At 39.4% G+C, this 18,557-nt stretch overlaps 1 long non-coding RNA gene across 1 annotated transcript in view; it reads left to right on the forward strand.

Moving 5' to 3' along the window:
• The first annotated feature begins 290 nt into the window (after positions 1-290).
• Positions 291-18,557, forward strand: part of LOC116559461 — a 123,869-nt gene continuing 105,602 nt past the window's right edge. The window contains exon 1 of the long non-coding RNA XR_004272464.1: positions 291-1,342. This is a non-coding gene — a long non-coding RNA (uncharacterized LOC116559461). The remainder of the gene's footprint in view (positions 1,343-18,557) is intronic.

Consider the following 18,557-nt stretch of genomic DNA (forward strand, 5'->3'; position numbering starts at 1 on the left):
CTGTATTGAGTGCGTACATATTTTAAGGTTTAATTCATTTTCTATTTTTTTTTTCTGCCTGTCTACTTTCAGGTCAATGCAATCATTTTAGTTACTATGACTTTTAAATAGTTTTTAACATGAAACACTTCATATTCCCTTCGGCGTTTTTCTTTTGATTTTGAGATTATTTCTTAATTTCTACTTTTATTTCTGCTTTTCAATGTGTGACTTCTCTCCTCCGATTATATAGGTGAATGATTATTATAGATGTTCCCAGAGTGCTTAAGCTTTCGTTCCCAGCTGAGTCACCCTCATACCACCCTAACTCATGTCATGTAAGGCTTAAGTTTCAGGCCAGGAGCTTCTATTGAGTGCCAGTTAATACATGTTAATATGAAACATGAGTAATTGTTGATGATTTCTCTTACCCTTTTTCAAAAAATCCTCTCCATTCTCTCTGTACTTCTAGTCTTCTCTCTCTTCCTGATTCTACCACGTTTGTCTCCCAACCTATACAGTTAAATAGCTCGGACTCAGGAGAACTGTACTTTCTTAAGTTGGATTGTATTTCTTTTTTTTAATCCTGTGGGAATTGGAAAATACCCATGTGTTCTCAAACTTTCTCTAAAGACCCAAAATATATAAATGTGAGCAGTAATCTCAAACCATAATTTGCCATGCAGTTCCATTTGATCTCAGCAGAGAGAAAGAAATACTGTTCTCCTAGGTCCACTTCCCTGAGGAGTGGCCCAGTGATCTGTGCTAGAAACCACCATCTCCTTGACTACAGGGGTCATGTACAAAGAAAACATATTTCTTTTCAGCTTTCCTCCACAAGTTGAAAGATAGGTTTTACATTAGAATCTAATGTAACACTGTTGGGGGCCTATAATAAATTAAAAAGTTGGCAAATAGGATTTGCAAGTAAGTTTTCCATCCCTTTAGTTTCACATTTTTCCCTGACACTTGACTTTTCAGCGTCCCGAAGTGTCTTTCACTGTTGGGTTTTCCCTGGATGCTGTGAGTTAATGTAGAAATGATCTAAGAAGCAATATGACATCGTGGTTAGCAGCAGGGGTTGGTAAACTTGTTCTGTAAAAGGCAAATAATAAACTGTTTTTGCTTTATGAGTCATACTCCCTGTTGCAACTACCCAGCTGTCAGTAGTGAAGAATAATGATAGACAATATGTAAATAAATGAGTATGGCTCTGTTTCTGTGGAACTTTTTACTGAAATAGGTGAGGGGCTGCATTTGGCTCACAGGATGTAGTTTGGTGCTCCCCGATTAAGACTGCAGGTTTTGCAGCCAGCTTGCCCGTTCTGGCTCTTTTCCTCACTTCCTAGATCCACAATGTTAGGTAAGCTTCTTAGCCTCCCTGTGCCACAGCACCAAGGTATCCATAGAATGAGGATAATTATAGAATTTACTGTAAACAGTCATTATGAGGCTTGAATCAATTAATGCAAATAAAGCCCCTTGAATTTATGTGCCAGGAACATAATAAGCCCTTAACTAAGTGTTAAATGTTGTTTTCACTAGAGATCAGTAAACATCACAGATCATTGATAAATTCGTCATGGGAAGAACATTTTTGGCTAGTTTTAAGTACGTTATTAATAAACCCTTTCCTTTATCTTAATTTCTATCGTTTAGACCTTGGGTCCCCTCCCAGCCCTCCCAGCCCTCCCAGCATAACACCTTTAAATAAAATGTGAATGAAAAAGTCTAACTGCTGCTTGCTGTTGTTTTATTTCCCAAAGAGAAAATCACAGTGGCAACAGCAGTCTTCCCCGGATACTTTGTAACACAGAAAACAAGGTCTGCTTTGTTAGGGCTACAGAGAAGAATCCCATGCGTTTCTTTTCACATGGTTTGCCAGTCAAGATCTATTTACTCCATGGCTTCTTGGCTAATTATTTCCAGCATGGCACTGATTGAGCTGTTAATAAAGTGTGAAGGTGCCTTGCAGATATAGTCTCAGCCTTAAAGAAGCGAATCTGTGTTGCAAACTGCAAACTGCTGTGTCCTCCGATCCCCCCAATATTCTGGTGATAGCATCTCCAATTGTAAAATTAATCAAACTTCTCTCAGTGACAGAAATGTTAATTTAAAATTTTTGTCACAATTACCGAGAGTGTTATTGCAGCTTCTGACTTGTAATTAATTTCTCCTTCCTTTTCTCCATCACTGGGTTAGACTCCTTTGTAATAGTGATAAATGAAATAGCTATCTGACCTTTTTTTATTTAAAATAAATTACTTTACAAGAAAAAAAATTACCTCCAGGTAATCAACACCTTCAGATAAACAGGGGAACATGGGATATAAGGTACTTTATTGTTTCTCTCTCTCTTTCTCCCTTTTTAATTTGTGTGTCTTCAGTGATTGAAATGACAAATGGTACCAGGGTGAAGTGAGTCTACTTTTATGGCTGTGTTCCCATGTGGAACTAATTGAGGTTGTGGTGCTGGTTTTTATGAGTACTGGGGAACACCAACAAAATCAGAATTTGATACTAAAGAGAAATTGTAAATTAGAATTAAAGATCACCTCAAGGGAGAAAGAGGAAGCAAAATGTTACCTTTACTTACACAATAACTGGGAAGTTTATCTCTCAGTGTGAACCTGTCCCTTGCTCTTCCAAGTGTGGGCTGCAGACCAGCCACATTGATAATACGTGCAAACTTGCTCGAAATGCAGAATCTCAGGCCCTGCCACCCCAGCCACACTAAATCAGTTGAGACCCTCCTGCAATTTATATACGTACTTGAGTTTGGAAAACACTGGAGTCCAGGCTTAGAGTTGGAATGTCTGTAGAGGCAGCTCCAAGTGAGGCTTGTAAACAAATAGCAGAGCTCATGGCATACCACTACTTGTGCAGAGTAAGAGATCCACGGTGCATATTTGAAATTCAGAACATGCACAAGGGATGGAAAAGGACACTTAGACGTAGGAATTGCTTTTCTAGTCCCCCTGCAAGAGGGCCAGATTTGGTACACTATCAGAATTGTCAGCTTTTGAAGGGCAGGAACTGTTCGGCTGTATCACAGTAGGAGGTCACCAAACATCTGACTGAGTGAGCAGAAAGGGTAATGGAATCTACTAGACTCCATGGTAAAAATCCAGAGCAGTTGGTTGAAAGATGCAAAATGCTTTTGTAGAGCAAGTGGGTTTGTTTAGCTAGAGTAATTGTGGCAGAATGAATGAGGATTTCCTGCCTCTTGAAATTGAATGATGGGGAATGAAAGAACATTTCCTGGCTGAGGTGCATGCTAGAGACAAAGAACAACAGGTAGATATAGCAATGCTTATTGGGGACCTATGACAGGCCAGCCCTGTCATAGACAGTAGAATAGTCATGAAGCCATATGGCCTCCATCCTGGAGCAACTCAGAGTCTGAGACACGGCGGGGCAACTGACTTAGTTTCTTTCTGGGACTTGCTTTATCACTTCCTTTGGAATACATGACTTTTCTCATTAATCCAACATTTAAGCTCTATAGTTAGCTTAAATGTTTACCTCCAGATCTCAGCAGAAGTAAAGCTAATGAACAGTAGTGCAGTCCTGAACCACGTTCATATAAATTGGGACAGATTGAGTGGGACTCCATGATGTTCCTAGAAGTGTGCCTGTTTGTCATGTTGCTATTAATAATCAAAGCAGTTTAAAATGCTGGCTTTTAAAACCGCATCCTCAGCAGAGAGTTTTGCGAATAAGGATTACATGCGCAATGTTTTTCTAGGGGAAACTAGACTGGCTTGGGATTTATGTTGTGAAACCCTCTGTCAAAATTAATTAAGTGAATCATGTAATTAAAATATATGCATCTTGATGGCCCCCAATGGCATGTTTCTTAATATGGGATTAGTTCTGAAACATCTGAAATAGCAACGAAAAGACTAAATGGGCTTTTTTGAGATAAAACTTAAAGCAGCTAAAAACCATATTTGATTTAAGTATACCTTAACGGCAGTTTTGATTAGTATGGGATCCTTCCCTCCTTTCAGTTTTATCGTATTATGTGTAAATCCTCAGATGGGGGTCTCTAGAGACAAACTGGTATTATTTTAAAAACCGAGCCACATCACAAACAAACTTATTACAGGTGGCAAGTCTGGCAAGAGATAATTACCAGCCCCTAGGTTCACGCAGAGGCACGCGCCTGCAGATTGGGTTCCTCTGGCCCTTGATAAACAGAGTTATCACTAAAATACACATGCTGGTGAATATATTATTTCATTCACCAAATGGAGATTTCAAATGACTTTGCAACACGCCAAATTAGGTTAATTATCTTATAAGAGTGTTTTGGAAAAATTCTAAATGTGCTGTAATAAGGCTGCAGAGGCCCTGCTATGAACCGGCCTTTAAACAACTGTTTATTTAAAACTTCACTGATGTTTTGCTCCTGCTTTCCTTATTTCTCCCTTCCTTGAAGGGCACCCGGTGAGTGTTCCTTGTGGCACCTTTTTTTTTCCCCTCCAGCCCACTGCTGCTTTCACAGAGACCAAGTTCCTATTAGAGTTTTTCTCCTTTTACCTCTTCCGTGGTAACCCACCACCTAGTCCTGGGAGCTGTTCTGAGCCAGGACTGCTTGCATTTTGGGTTCTTAAGAATTGCTACCCATCTGTCATCTTAATATTTTGATAAAGACATCTCTGTTCAGCAGGGAGCCTCATAAGGGCAGAAGTGTTACCTACCAGTGGGGGGTCTTGACTACGAGCTGTCTAAGTCCTTGGCATTTTGAACAAAATGCACAAAGTAGCAGAGGAATGAAATGCAGAAATGAAGCAGCAAACACAGGAATGTATGAAAGCCAGAAAGCACTCAGGGTAGGAGTGGGCCCCAGCAAGCAGCTCACGGGCCCCAAGTTTTCTGGGCTTTAAGTACCCCATTTGAGGTTCTTATCAGCTACCCATTATCTGGATGAAGGTTTTGGCCTGTGGCTAATCAAAGGCTGCAGTGAATTGGCACCCTATACAGATGAAGGCATGGTCCCTGTTGGCCTGCGGCCAATCCAAGGCACTCTACTCTCCCTTTCTATCTGAGCCAAGGTGGAGGAGAAGGGCTGCAGGGAGAGTACTTTGATCCTCTGCTACTCTGCTGAGGAAATGGGGTTTTCCTTTAGGTTGAGCTTTAGGAAGTTGGTGTTAATTGGCCTTAGGTTTCCTGCCTCCAGACCTTGGTTTTTTTTTTTCTTTTAGGAAATCAGCAAAAATTGGCCTTAAATTCCCTGTCTCTACACCCTATTTTCTTGCCTCAGGAGCAGGGTTGTGTTTATCAGAGATTCCAAGCATAGTGTGAATGCTTGGGAAGCAGGTCTGAATAGTACCTGTCCAATGAATGAATGGAAGATGGTGAAATCTATCCTGTCACCAAAATGTAGCTGGCCCTCAGAGCTGGTGGAATGAATGAATTCTGTGACTTCTCAGCTTAGAATTCCCTGACTCTCCTTTCTATAGGATAAAGGCAGAGCACTCTCACATCACCTTCAACGTTCTCCTGGGCTCCTTTCATGTGACTTCCCATCTTAGATTCTTAGGTTTAACCACACTGGGATTTTCAGGACCTTGAAAGCATCCAGTCTCTTTGCCATTAGATTTCCAATATGTTTTTTCCTTGACCTGGCTTTTATACCTAACTTCCCTCAATACCCTTTACTTCCTTTGCTGGTTAATGCCTCCCTTCACAATTTGCTTTGATATTTTTTTTTCACTGTTCAAAGTTTATTGGTGGTTTTAGTTGGTGTAACACTTGGATAGTTGGTTGCATTGTTTATATGTAGATCTTTTTACTGCTTTGATATTATGTCTCTGGGAAGATTCTCGGAGCTCCCAAGACTGATTCAGGCCCCTAACTTTTGCTATAACATATCATACATGCTCTGCACCCCCCACATTACTTGGTATCTTCATCTTCTAGTCTGTGAAATCATTTAGGACAGACATCGCACCTGTCTCATTTACTGTTTGATTCCCAGCCCCTAGCAGAGTATCCTGCATACAGAAGGCACTCAATTTGTGTTGAAAGAATAAGTCACCCCTGCTTTGTTGTAAGATAAGCATATTATCATCAACATAGAGAATAAGCCTTCAGATTTAATGACCTCATTAAGAGTGAAAGATTAATGCTGGAAGAACCCTCCTGACAAAGGCTTGAGATATGTATGAATTGGAGATCCTGTCATTGCAAACATCTCTGTCCTGTGGGAGCAGCACTACGTCCTCAGGGGCTTCCTGGAGGACTCGCTGTTGGGTATGTCAGGGCTCCAGGCTTTTTGAGATAAACAGAACTCTAGTACCTAAAGTGTCAGGGTTCTTTGACATCTGCAAAATCTTGGAATTAAATGAAAAATCATGTGTGTGAGTGGCAGAGGTTGCCCATCTATCTCTGAGTATCTCCCTACCCTTCCTCTCCCATTCCCCAGGAAACAGAATTTCAGTTTCCCCTGTTTACCTCCCCTCACATTTCCGCCCCCCCCCCCCCCCCCAGATAGAGTCTTGCTGTGTAGCCCAGTCTGGAGTGCAGTGGCGTGATCTCAGCTCACTTCAACCTCTGCCTCCTGGGTTCAAGTAATTCTTGTGCCTCAGCCTCCTGAGTAGGTGGGATTACAGGCATGTGCCACCACACCCAGCTAATTTTTGTGTTTTTAGTAGAGACAGTGTTTCACCATTTGGCCAGCCTGGTCTCGAATGCCTGGCCTCGGGCAATCCACCCCACCTCAACCTCCCAAAGTGTCTCCTCACTTTTTATATAGCAAAAGGTGCAAGGAATTACCTAAATTGCTCTGTTGTTGAGAGACTCCGAATGCTTTAATCTCAGATATCTTAGAGTATATAGAATATTTCATTTTGCCCTTGGCTTTGCTACCAGAAAATTTTTTGCTGGATACACGGGAGAGCTTAGGTCAATCAGTGTATCCAGGAACATCTCTAAGTTTGTAGAGTTGCCTGGAAAACAAGAAAATGTAGCAATTGCTGGCATTTTCTGGGCATTTCTTATGTTCTAAAGACATCTGCATTCAGCAGGAAGCCTCACAAGGGTGGAAGCAAGGTCTTATTCACAGATGAGCAAGGTGTTGTTCATCAGAGAATCCTAGCACATCCTTGGGAAGCAGGCTTCAATAGTATGTGTCCATTGAATGAATGTAAGATGGTAAAGTCCATCCTGTCACCAGAATTGACGTGGCACTCAGAGCTGATGATTTTAGGTCTATCTGGAGGTTTTAGAACTGAACTTTGTTCTTCACTGTGCACAATGAAGAAACACAATGCCCTAAAGCTGTAGAGTGAGCTGTGACACTGGAACAAAGGATCTTTCAACACTTATTTTAATGATGTAGAGTTTAAACTTTTCCTTCTTCTGACAAGATCTGCTCTGTAAATCACTGATTTTGTAGGCCAAAAGTGGATGTGGTTCAATGGGACTTGGTATGTCTCAGACCATCAGCCATCACTGTGGAGTGTTTCTGTTCCTTGCTGACCTTCTTGACAAGGCTTTTTTTTTTTTTTTCTACTTGAGTGTTAAGTAACTTTACTAGAAAGTTTGACTAACTATTCAGGTAGACAAATGAACAGTATTTATGAGCACTAAACCGGATGAAAAAAAATTTCCAAACACTGGAGAAAACTATTGAAAATTTTAATGTTTAGGCTTGAAAAAGTATCATTAACTTCATGAAAGCAGAAATCCTAAAGGTAATACAATTTTCTAGGTACTATGAAATGACAGTAGAATTCATTGATTAAAGTGGAGCCAATAAGTAGTGTTTAACTGCATGTAAATTTCCCATAAGATCATTTAAGGTAACTACTGAAGTAAATAGGAGATCCAAACTGAGATTACTTTTACAGAGTCAGAGAAATTGGAATTTCTTTTTAAATTTTTCTGAATACGTAATAGTTGTACAGACTTATGGGGCACATGTGATATTTTGATGCAAGCACATGATGTGTACTGATCCAATCAGGGCAATCAGAATACACATCACTCTAATCGTCCATCATCAACCCAAGTTGGGAATGTTCCAAGTACACTTCTCCAGCCATTCTGAAATATACAACAAATTAGGGCTAGCTATAGTTGCACTATTGTGCCATGAGATACTGTTCTGATGCAAAATATTTATGTGAAATATTGTATTTATATGTGCAAAAAATACGTATTCCCAAACATTATTTAATACAGGCAAAAATCCTCAAAAGTTATAAGAATCCTGAAAATGTCTAATAGAGTTGATAGAAAAATATGGAAACCTCCCAGGACCAGAAATGAACTAAAAGAAGGATCCATAGGAGAGGTGAGAGAAGCCAGTGCCCCATTTGGGTACTGGTTGATCACAAAGAACTCAAAACTATGTGGATTTTCCAATTTGCCCCCAGCGGCAGGACAGTCTGTGTGGCCCTTTTATCTTGGGAGCTTCTTGGTAAAAGCTGGTCCTGTGAAGGTGCTGGGATCACTTCTGATGCCTAATTCCTGGGAAACAGCAAAGTAGGAACAGCGTGTTCCAAACTCCCATGAGAGAGCTCATTTTCTTGTGTAATGATGCCCAGGAGGGTTGGCTGGCCTCAGCTCTGGACATTTCCATCATGCATGCTGTAGAGGGCCTGAAGAACACTGCTGGATGGGGCCATTCTGAAAGAAGTTTCTCTCTATCCTATCTGAGACACCAGGAGAGGATGGAGAAGCGTTGGACCTGGGAAAGTTCTCCGCCACAGGATAAACCTGCTCTTGTACCTCAGACACACCTGCACAGCCACCCTACCTGTACTGTCATTCTCGACAGCTCACCTCCTTGTTCTGGGATTCCACGCAGGTACTCTGAACACCCTTCAGGTAATAGCAGAACCCAGAATGAAAAGAAGGTAAGCTGGCCTTGGAGGAAAGAAAATCTTGACAAGACTTTCGTGCCTGCATGCTATCGGATGGTATTGATAGTTTTCATTTAATTACATTTTCCTGCAGGTCAACAATGTGTCAGGCTCAGAGGACATAGCTAAGTCTCTTACCCTGAGGGATTCAGAAAATGCACAGAGAAAAGCACAATCAAATGCACAAGTCTCCTCTTATCCTCCATTTCCCTTTCTGCAGTTTCACTTACCTGCAATCAACGGTGGTCCAAAAATACTGTGTTGAAAACTTCAGAAATAAACAATTTTTAAGTTTTAAGTTGTGTGCCATTCTGAGTAGTGTGATTAAATATTGTGCCATCACACTCTGTCCCGCCTGGGACAGGAATCGTACCTCTGTCCAGCATCTCCACACTGTCTATGCTACCTGCCTGTTGGTCACTTTGTACTGTCTCGGTTATTAGATTAACTGCCCTCATTAACTGTGCCCTTGAGCACATATGTTCAAGTAACCCTCATTTGACTTCATAATGTATCCAAAGTGCAAGAGTATTGTGTCTAAGTCATACACTGAACTTTAGGTATGTATGTATAGGAGAAGGCATAGTGCGTATTGGGTGTGGTAATTTCTGAGGTTTCAGGTATATGCTTAGGGGTCTTGGAATGTATTCCCTGAGGATAAGCAGGGACGACTGGACCTAGCTCTGCACTGAGCTAAGTGCTGTCAAGGACAGAGGCAGGAAGTAGTGATAAAATGGGGAAAACTAATTACCAAGGATCATCAGAAATTGACTCTTTGAAGGGATTATATTTATGCAAAACCTGAGAGATGAAAGAAACCCAAGGGGAGACAGTTGTTTCAAGCAGAGGAAACAATGTATACAAAGACCTAGAGGTGAGGAAAGCTTGACAAGTTCTAGAAACTGATCACAGAACACAGTGGCTGGCGAGTGGAGAATGAGGAGTGGGAGAATGAGTGGAGAATCATATGAGATAATGGAGAAGAAGGTGAACTCTGGCTTGTGGAAGACCATATGGATATTGCTATATTTTCAAGGTCATTGGGAAGTCACTGAAATGTTTTAGGCAGACACAATTTCACTGATAATTTTAAAAGCTTCCTCTAGCTGGTGTGTCAAGGTTAAATTGAACTGGAAACTGCAAAACATTGCTGAAAGAAATTAGAAAGACATAAATAAGTGCAAAAATATATTGTGTTGATGGAGCGGAAGGCTTAATAATGTTAAGATGACAATATTACTCAAAATGATCTACAAATTTAATGCCAGTCCTATCAAAATGCCAGTTTATTGCAGAAATTAAAGTGATACTAAAATTTATGTGATGCAAATTAAAGTGATACAAAATTCATAGCCAAAACAATGTTGAAAAAGACAAAAAAAGTTTGAGGACTCACACTTTCTGATTTCAAAACTTACTACAGAGCTACAATAATCAAAACAGTGTGGCACTAGCATAAGGACAGGTTCATACACACATACTCACATACATAAACATACACATACAGGTCAAACATCAAAAATTCTAAATGCTCCAAAATCTGAAACTTTTTGAGTGCTAACATGACACTAAAAGACATGCTCATTGGAGCATTTTGGATTTTCAGATTAGGACTGCTCAACTGATAAGTATGATGTAAATATCCCAAAATCTGAAACACTTCCGTTTCCAAGTATTTTGGATAAGGAATAAACCCTAGCATATATGATCGAGTACATCAAAGCTGTCCAATGGGGGAAATCGTCTTTTCAACAAATGGTGCTGGGAAAACTGGGTATCCACATGCAAAAGAATGAAGTGTGATACTTACCGAGCCATATCCAAAAATTTACTCAATATAGAACGAAGACCTAAATGTAAGAGATAAGACTATAAAAATCCTAGAAAAAAACATGAGAGAAAAGCTTCATGACGTTGAACTTGGCAATAACTTTTTGGATATGATACTAAAACTACAGGCAACAAATCAAAAATAGGTAAGTTGGACTTTATCGAAGTGAAAAACTTTTGTGTATGCAAGGACACTATCAAGAGAGTGGAAAGATAACTACAGAATGGAGAAAATATGTGTAAATTACTTCTCTAATAAGGTGTTAATATTGCAAATATTTTAAAAACTCCTACAGTTCAACAACAACAAAACAAAGCCAATCCAATAAATGGGCAAAGGACTTGAACAAACATTTCTCAGAAGAATATCTATAAGTGGCCAATAGCACAGGAGAAGATGCTCAACGTCACTATTCATTAGGAAAATGCAAATAGAAATAACAGTAAGATACACCTTCAAACTCATTAGAAAACTACTAGATGGCTACTAGAAAACAAAGGGAAACTACAACAAAACCTGCAAAATAACAGGTGTTGGTGAGAAAGTGGAGAACTTGGAGCCCTTGTGCGTTACTGCCGGGAATGCAAAGTTGTGCAGCTGTTGTGGAAAACAGGATGGCAATTCCTCAAAAAGTTAAACATAGATTACTATATGATCCAGCAATTTCATTTCTATGTATATACCTGAAGGAATAGGAAACAGGGACTCAAAAGATTCTTGTATACCAATGTTTATAGCAGCATTATTTACAATAGCCGAAAGGTGAAAACAAATGTCCTCCAACAGATGAATAGATAAACAAACTGTGGTACATGCCTACAGTGGAATAGTATCCAGTCTTAAAAAAGAAAGGAATGAAGATACATGCCACAACATCTTGAAAACCTTATGCTAAGTCAAACCAGACACGAAAGGACAGATATGGTATGATTCCACTTATATACAGTACCTAGAATAGGCAAATTTATAGAGATGGAAAATCATAGCTGGGGGTACAGCTACTCTGTTTAATGGCTACAAAGTTTCAGTTTGAGAAGACAAAGTTCTGGAAATGAGTAGTTGTGATGTACAACATTGTGGGTGTACTTAATGACATTAAACTGTATGAATAAAATAGTAAATTATTGTTATGTGTATTTTATCAAATGAAAAAAAAATGATTGGATTAGGAGAGAAAAAGAATATAAATGGGAGCAGCAGCAAGAAATACCCTCATGCAGGAGCTAAAGGAATAAATGATAACAACTTGGATTACAGTGTGGACAGTGGAAATGAAAAAATAGGTTTCTGTGGGTGGGTGGGTGTGATTTGTAGGGATGGAATATCACCCACAGAGGTTGTGTTCTATTTCCCCCTTAAGCTAAAATAAAAGTCCCTCTTACTTTGAGAAAATTACATAACCTTCTTTTGGCCCTGGAAGTTCTCATGACACTGTAGCTTCACTTCATTGGGTTAACTCTCACTCCTACTTTGAGTTACCATTTCCTTTGTCACACCTAATACAGAGGTTTCTGGGAATTCATCATGTGTGCCTTTTCTTTAAAAATGTGTAAAGAAACATTTTGATTTTAATATCAGGAGGCAAGTCACCATGCGATGATTTGGATTACAGTGGCTCAAGTACTTATAGAGATTTTCCTAACTTAGGTAAAAAGTTTATTAGGTGTTAAGTTTCCTTAATTTACTTTATTATAGTAATTTATATATTTATTTTGTAGTTTTATACTTTGGGCAGCCCTTACATCCTTGGTTTACCCATCTGATGCCAGGAAAACCAGTTGGTATCTACCATTAATATTAAGGGTCTCTGAGTATATGGACTTATTTGCCAACAAATCCACCCAAGTTCTCAGCAAACATTTATTTTTGAGAAGGCAAGTTAGCATACAAGATACAGATTTTTATGTAGTATTTGCATTGTCAATTATCTATTTAGAAGGAGCATTATTTTGTATCATCAAAGAATGAGAAAACAGCTTCTCTTTCTTATCAGCTCATCTCTCAGATTTTTATGAAGAAAATTACATTTGAAAGCCCACTGCAGAGGTTCCAGCAAATGGTCACAATTTCCTAAAGTGATAGCTTTTCTCTCTGTGCCAAGAGAAGAGTCACAGTGGATGTTGTGGAGGTTCATTTTGGAAAGTGTTTTGCTTTCAAAGCTTGTTCATTAAAGCACAGAGAAATACTGTAATGGCTCCTGTGTGCAGATCGGACCCCGCTTTATGGAGCAGAACAGCTGTGTTGGTATTACAGCAGGCAGCAATGCAGCGCTTAGGCATGTGATTAACTGATGGGCTGTGGAGGTAGCCTCTGCAGGGCTGAGAGGCTGAGCCTACTGGGTACCATAACCAGTGACCAACCTCAGAAAGAGGGCCAGATGTGTTAGTAGGGACCCCAGTCCATAGATACTGGGTTTCAGCATAGGGAATACAATCTCTTTCAAAGGTGGTGAAAAGCAAGAGGAGGAGGAGACAGGATCTTCTGAAAAAGATTTTACAGTCATTTTCTTTTTCACTTTTATAATAAAGCAATCTTCCTAACATTTCATAAGTTTATGGGGAAAATATTCTCCTACTCTTGTAAAAATAACAGTGGCAGTTGTGGTGAGCTCCCAATAAATGTTAACTCATGTGCCAAGAATTGTGATAAGGATCAGTTATGGACTGAATTGTATTCCCTTAAGGTTCGTACGTTGAAGCCTTAATGCCCAATGTGACTGTATCTGTAGATAAGAATTTTAAGGAGGTAATTAAGGCTATATGAGGTCGTAAAGGTGGAACTCTAAACCAAAGGACTAGTATCCCTAAAAGGAGAGAAAGAAACATCACATGTCTGTGTCTGTCTGTCTGTCTGTCTCAGTCTCTCTCCCCCTCTGTCCTCTCCTCTCCCCCACTAGTCCCCTATGTACAAGGGTAGCTGTTTACAAATCAAGAAGAGAGGCTTCATCAGATATAAACTCTGATGGCACCTCAATCATGGACTTTTGGTCACCAGAACTTTGAGAAAATAGATTTTTGTTGCTTAAGCCACCCAGTCTGTGGTATTTTGTTTCGGCAGCCCAAGAAAATGAATAGAGGGTCCTAGAAAACTTATCTAATCTAGTCCTCATAACTGACTTATAAGGCAAGTTTTCATTTTTAGATGAGGACCGTCAGATGCTCAGATAGGCTAGGTAAATTAATAAGTATGCAATTCTTGCTCCTGGACGGCTTCTACTCTGAAACATCGTGAGTCATAGTTTTCATCAAAGAAAATAGAGACATTATTTTCTTGCCTTAAATGGCTTGTTTTCTGTCATGATGTTGGAGGTGGTGTTTTACTTTCCCTCTATCACCATCACCCAGCAAGGCATCCAGTACAGGGTAGGTCTTCATAATTTTATCGAATATAAGATGTAGAAGCACTAAAAATAAAAATGAATGTGAAGAGATTTGGATAATCAACCATTTAATTGTATTAATTTAATAATTATTTCCTTCTACTTAAAGAAAACATTTCCAAGATAGAAAGTCTGGCTGCATATCGTAAGTAATTGACTAACTATATCCACAGGAGAAAATACGATTCTTCAATAATTCATTATGAAGAAACGATACAAAAAAATAACCTGGCAGTACTGATGGTTTCAGAGAGGAAAGTGACCATTGGTATATTCCGCAACTAAGAAAAGGAAACTCATCTATATCAGCAATGTGTTCCAGGGGCAATTGTGTTCACTTAACTCTAGAATTGAGCCGTAGAATTCAGAAATCTTTTGGTCCAAGTTATTAGGTATTTTTACTTCCTAGTGACTGACAGTAATGGATCCTAAATCCTTGGAAATAAACCATTCTCTAGGAGACGGTGTTCTAACTCTTCCATCTTAAAGAGGGTTGGCCATTCCCTGAGGAGGAGGTAAAAGAGACTATTCTATGCCTTTCTTCTTAGCTCTGGAAGAAATTGTTCTCAAGTCAAAAGCATATGTACATGCTCTTGTTTTCCTTTGAAATACAGTCACTGAAGGAGATAAATTATTCTTATCTCCTTAGACATTGGTAAAAGATGAGAGAGCTATACACATTAAAAAGAATTATCAGTCTTTAAGACCAATTCACTGAGGTCTCCCTCTTTCCCAGCACACATGATAGCTGTATTAGTCTGTTTTCATACTGCTATAAGGAACTTCCTGAGACTGGGTAATTTCTAAAGGGAAGAGGTTTAATTAACTCATAGTTCAGCATGGCTCCAGAGACCTCAGGGACCTTACAATCATGGCAGATAGCAAAGGGGAAGCAGGCATCTTCACGAGGCAGCAGGAAGGAGAAGTACCAAGTGAAGAGGGAAGAGCCCTTTGTAAAACCATTAGATCTCTGGAGAACTCACTCACTATCAATAGAACAACATGGGGGAAACTGCCCCATGATTCAGTTACCTCCGCTGGTCTCTCCCTTGACATATGGGAATTACGGGGAAATTATGGGGAAATCCCCATAATGGGGATTACAATTCAATATGAGATTTGGGTGGAGACAGAAAGCCTAACCATATCAATAGGTGACCACTAAGAGTTGTTAAATGAAAAGACGAGCTCTAAAGTGATTTTTGGTCCTAGGTAAACTGGACTTCAGAAATCCTGGTATGTGACCATGCAAAATGAGCAATCACTATCATCTTTTGGAAGCTGACGCTATTGCCCATAGGTGTTTTGTTTAAGTAAGCAAACAACAAGCCTCTCTCACCTCCAGAGAGGCTATGGCTAGGAAACCTGAAGCGTGAATATTAGGCTGTAAATTATCAAAGGCAGCATATTTACCTATCTAATAAACAACAGGATCCGCCTTATAGAATCGTAATGCAACGTGGGTTTTTTGGAATTCATTTCTTACAGGTGGAGAAATCTCTTTCTTCACTTTTTCTTCCAATTAAAAATCTCCTAATCCTTTCTCTGCCTTCAAAGTAAGACTTGAGTTTTAGAACCCTAGAGCTGGAAGGAAGCCAAAAGAAACCAGAATCGAACCCACTCATTTTACATATGAGGAAAATTCTGATTAACTGATTTGTCCAAGGTCACATATCTATTAATGCCAAACTCAGAACTGAAACCCAGATATCCTGATTCCCAGGAAATCTGAACTTTCCCTCCAGGCTTGTAAAGGTGTAATTGCCTCCATCATTTGAAATTGAGATATGTCTAGTACTACTGGGTTTAGTCTCCTCTCAAGATGGATGTGTAATTGTCTAAGTCATCATCTGTTATCCTGCCAAAGATTCAACACAATACTCAGTGGAAAACCAGTTCTAATTTAAGTCAGAGCAAACGATGTGTTTTTTTTTTTTTTTTCTCTTGGAGGGCATGACAAGTTTCAGAAATAATGAGCTCTGCTCACTGGGCTTCTCTTTGGCTTGGTATTGTGCATTAGAATCATTCTTACTAATATCCTCTAAGGAGCTGAAGGGTTACATGGGTTTTTAGAGCCATGTTTTATTATCAGGATCATTCATATCAGTTATGCATACGCACATACCAATAGAAATAGGAATTTGCAGTATCGTGTGGTATGCTTAACTGAATATGGAGTGGTGTACTGAGGTTTGAGATCATATTAAAGTGCAAGCCTTGTTTTCATGTAAACCCTCTCTGGCCTGAGGCACTTTTCTCATTACAACCCTCCCTGCTGCAATTTCCTACCATAAAGGGAGTTTTTGCTCATTGAAAAATAGCAAAAAGTAGATAGTTTATTAATGCCAACTATTTGAGCAGCCAGTTGAAATGGAGGGATGGAAATAAACACTCCTGCAATTTCTTCTATTCATGGAAAGAGACATAGTTCCTTGTGTTATCTAAACCCCACACTGCCACACAAATGCCACTACCCCTTCCTGAACACTTTCCCTTCTATGTCTGCTGTATGACCTCAATAGTGTTTCCTGACCCTTTGGAGGTGTAGACTCTACAGACTCTATGCATCATCTGACAAAAGCACATGGACCTGTTCCTCGCAGCCCCAATGCACTTAGGTAAACACATCCAGTTTTGGTAATAATTTTAGGGAGGGCTTAATGACCCTCTGGAGTCTTTGAGGGGCCTTAAGAAATCCTTGTTAATGTTCTTTCTTTTTCTTATAATCTAGAACTTGTAAGCTGTAGGAAAATCATCTTTGATTTCTTATTTGAGGTTTAAGCCGTGAACACTGGTTGACATCTGACAATAGCCCACAGCAAATGAAATGAATTTCTCATCAAACATTGTTTTAATGCATACTACATATACCATGCCAGACAACCTGGGAGTATCTGAGATGCCCTTATGCCGAAGCATACAGTTTAGGTGGGGACAAAGTGAAGCTCATGTAAAATGGTTGGTTGAGCACAAAATGGTAAGCCCTACTCTGTAGAGTTTAGAAGACAAAATAATCTCATTGGGTCAGAGCAATCAAGAAAAGTCTTTGTAAGGGTGGGAGAAAACAATCTATCACTTGAAGCATAAATAAGCCTTAGGTAGGTGGAGGAAAGATACAAGGATGAGGAAGGATACTTTGAGCAAGGGAGCAATGTATGAGCAATGCTGTTGGAGAGAATGTCAACTCAAATAAGCAAGAATGTGGACAGCAATGAGTGTTTGTAGCACATTTTTCCTGTTTGTAAGCATCACCTGACAGATGGTCAAAGATGGTGGTTCTCTAGGTCTGTTTCTGATGAGGAGGCATGGTTATATAACCAGTAACCCTAAACTGGCCCCAATTTGGAATTACAAATACGTACGTCATTTATGGAACAATGTTTTGTATTCTCAGCTAAAAGATGAGTTCATTTTAACCTTTTCTTTGCAATTCTATTCAATTGAATATTATTTTGGGGGTATCAGCAAACCTGATATGTCTTTTAACTTCTGCTTCAATCTATCTTTTCTCTTTTTTATACTTTTTTCTGTGATTAATAACAAAACTTGACTTTTGAATGTATATACCAATGTATTTGCATATCCATGTACATGCAGGTATGTGCAAAAATATTTCTTGATAAATAGGACACGAGTCTGAAGGTCTTATTCTGAAGTGTTAGCAGCAGTCACCTCTGAGGACTAGGACTGGAAGATGGTGATGGTTAAGAGGGGAACTTTATTTTTAATCAACATACTTCTGTATTGTTTGAACTCTGTATAATAAGCAGATATTGCTTTTATAATTAAAGAAAAGAGAAAAAAGGGAAGAAATTAAATTTGACATCCCTACAAGTAATATGAAGCCCTTTCATCCTTTTAAAGGTGTGAAGGACAACAATTGTGCCTCCAGGGAAATTTATTTTGTCAGAACCTGTATAATTTTTTAATCATGTAATGAAGCAGCTTGTCCTGGATTTCCAGTAGGCTTGCTTTGTTTAAGTATGAAGATCTCTGCTAATAATTGACGGTAACTGGAAGTGCTGTTTGTTAGACTGGCATCTCCTCCCCACTCTGAATGCACATGTGCTGGTTGATGTTAGTTTCCCTCACTTTCTGTAAAATTTGGACTTTTGTAACTTCTGTGCTGGCTTTTTCATAATCTCCCTTCTCCTCCATCCTGTGACAGGGATTATGTTTCCCACACAGTGCCCTAGCGCCACAGGATGAACTAAGGAACCGTGACTGTTTTGTACCTGGCAGAGCTCCAACCCTCCTTGGGGTTCTAATTATTCTAACATCGTACCCCAGAATTTGATGCAAGTTCTTGATTTTATGTGAGCTAACCAGCTGCACAGAAACTGCCACTCAGCGCGTGTCGGGGGTGTAGTGTACTTACATCCATAGATGGGAAGTACAAAAGGCTGACTAATTCAAGTATTATGATTACAGACATTCATGGGAATAAAACATTTTAAGTTATTATGCTATAACATCATGGTGCAAAACAGCA

The sequence above is a fragment of the Sapajus apella genome, unplaced genomic scaffold (genome assembly GCF_009761245.1).
Source record: "Sapajus apella isolate SASKATOON/1434 unplaced genomic scaffold, GSC_monkey_1.0 scaffold23, whole genome shotgun sequence".
In the NCBI taxonomy this organism is placed as follows: Eukaryota; Metazoa; Chordata; class Mammalia; order Primates; family Cebidae; genus Sapajus; species Sapajus apella.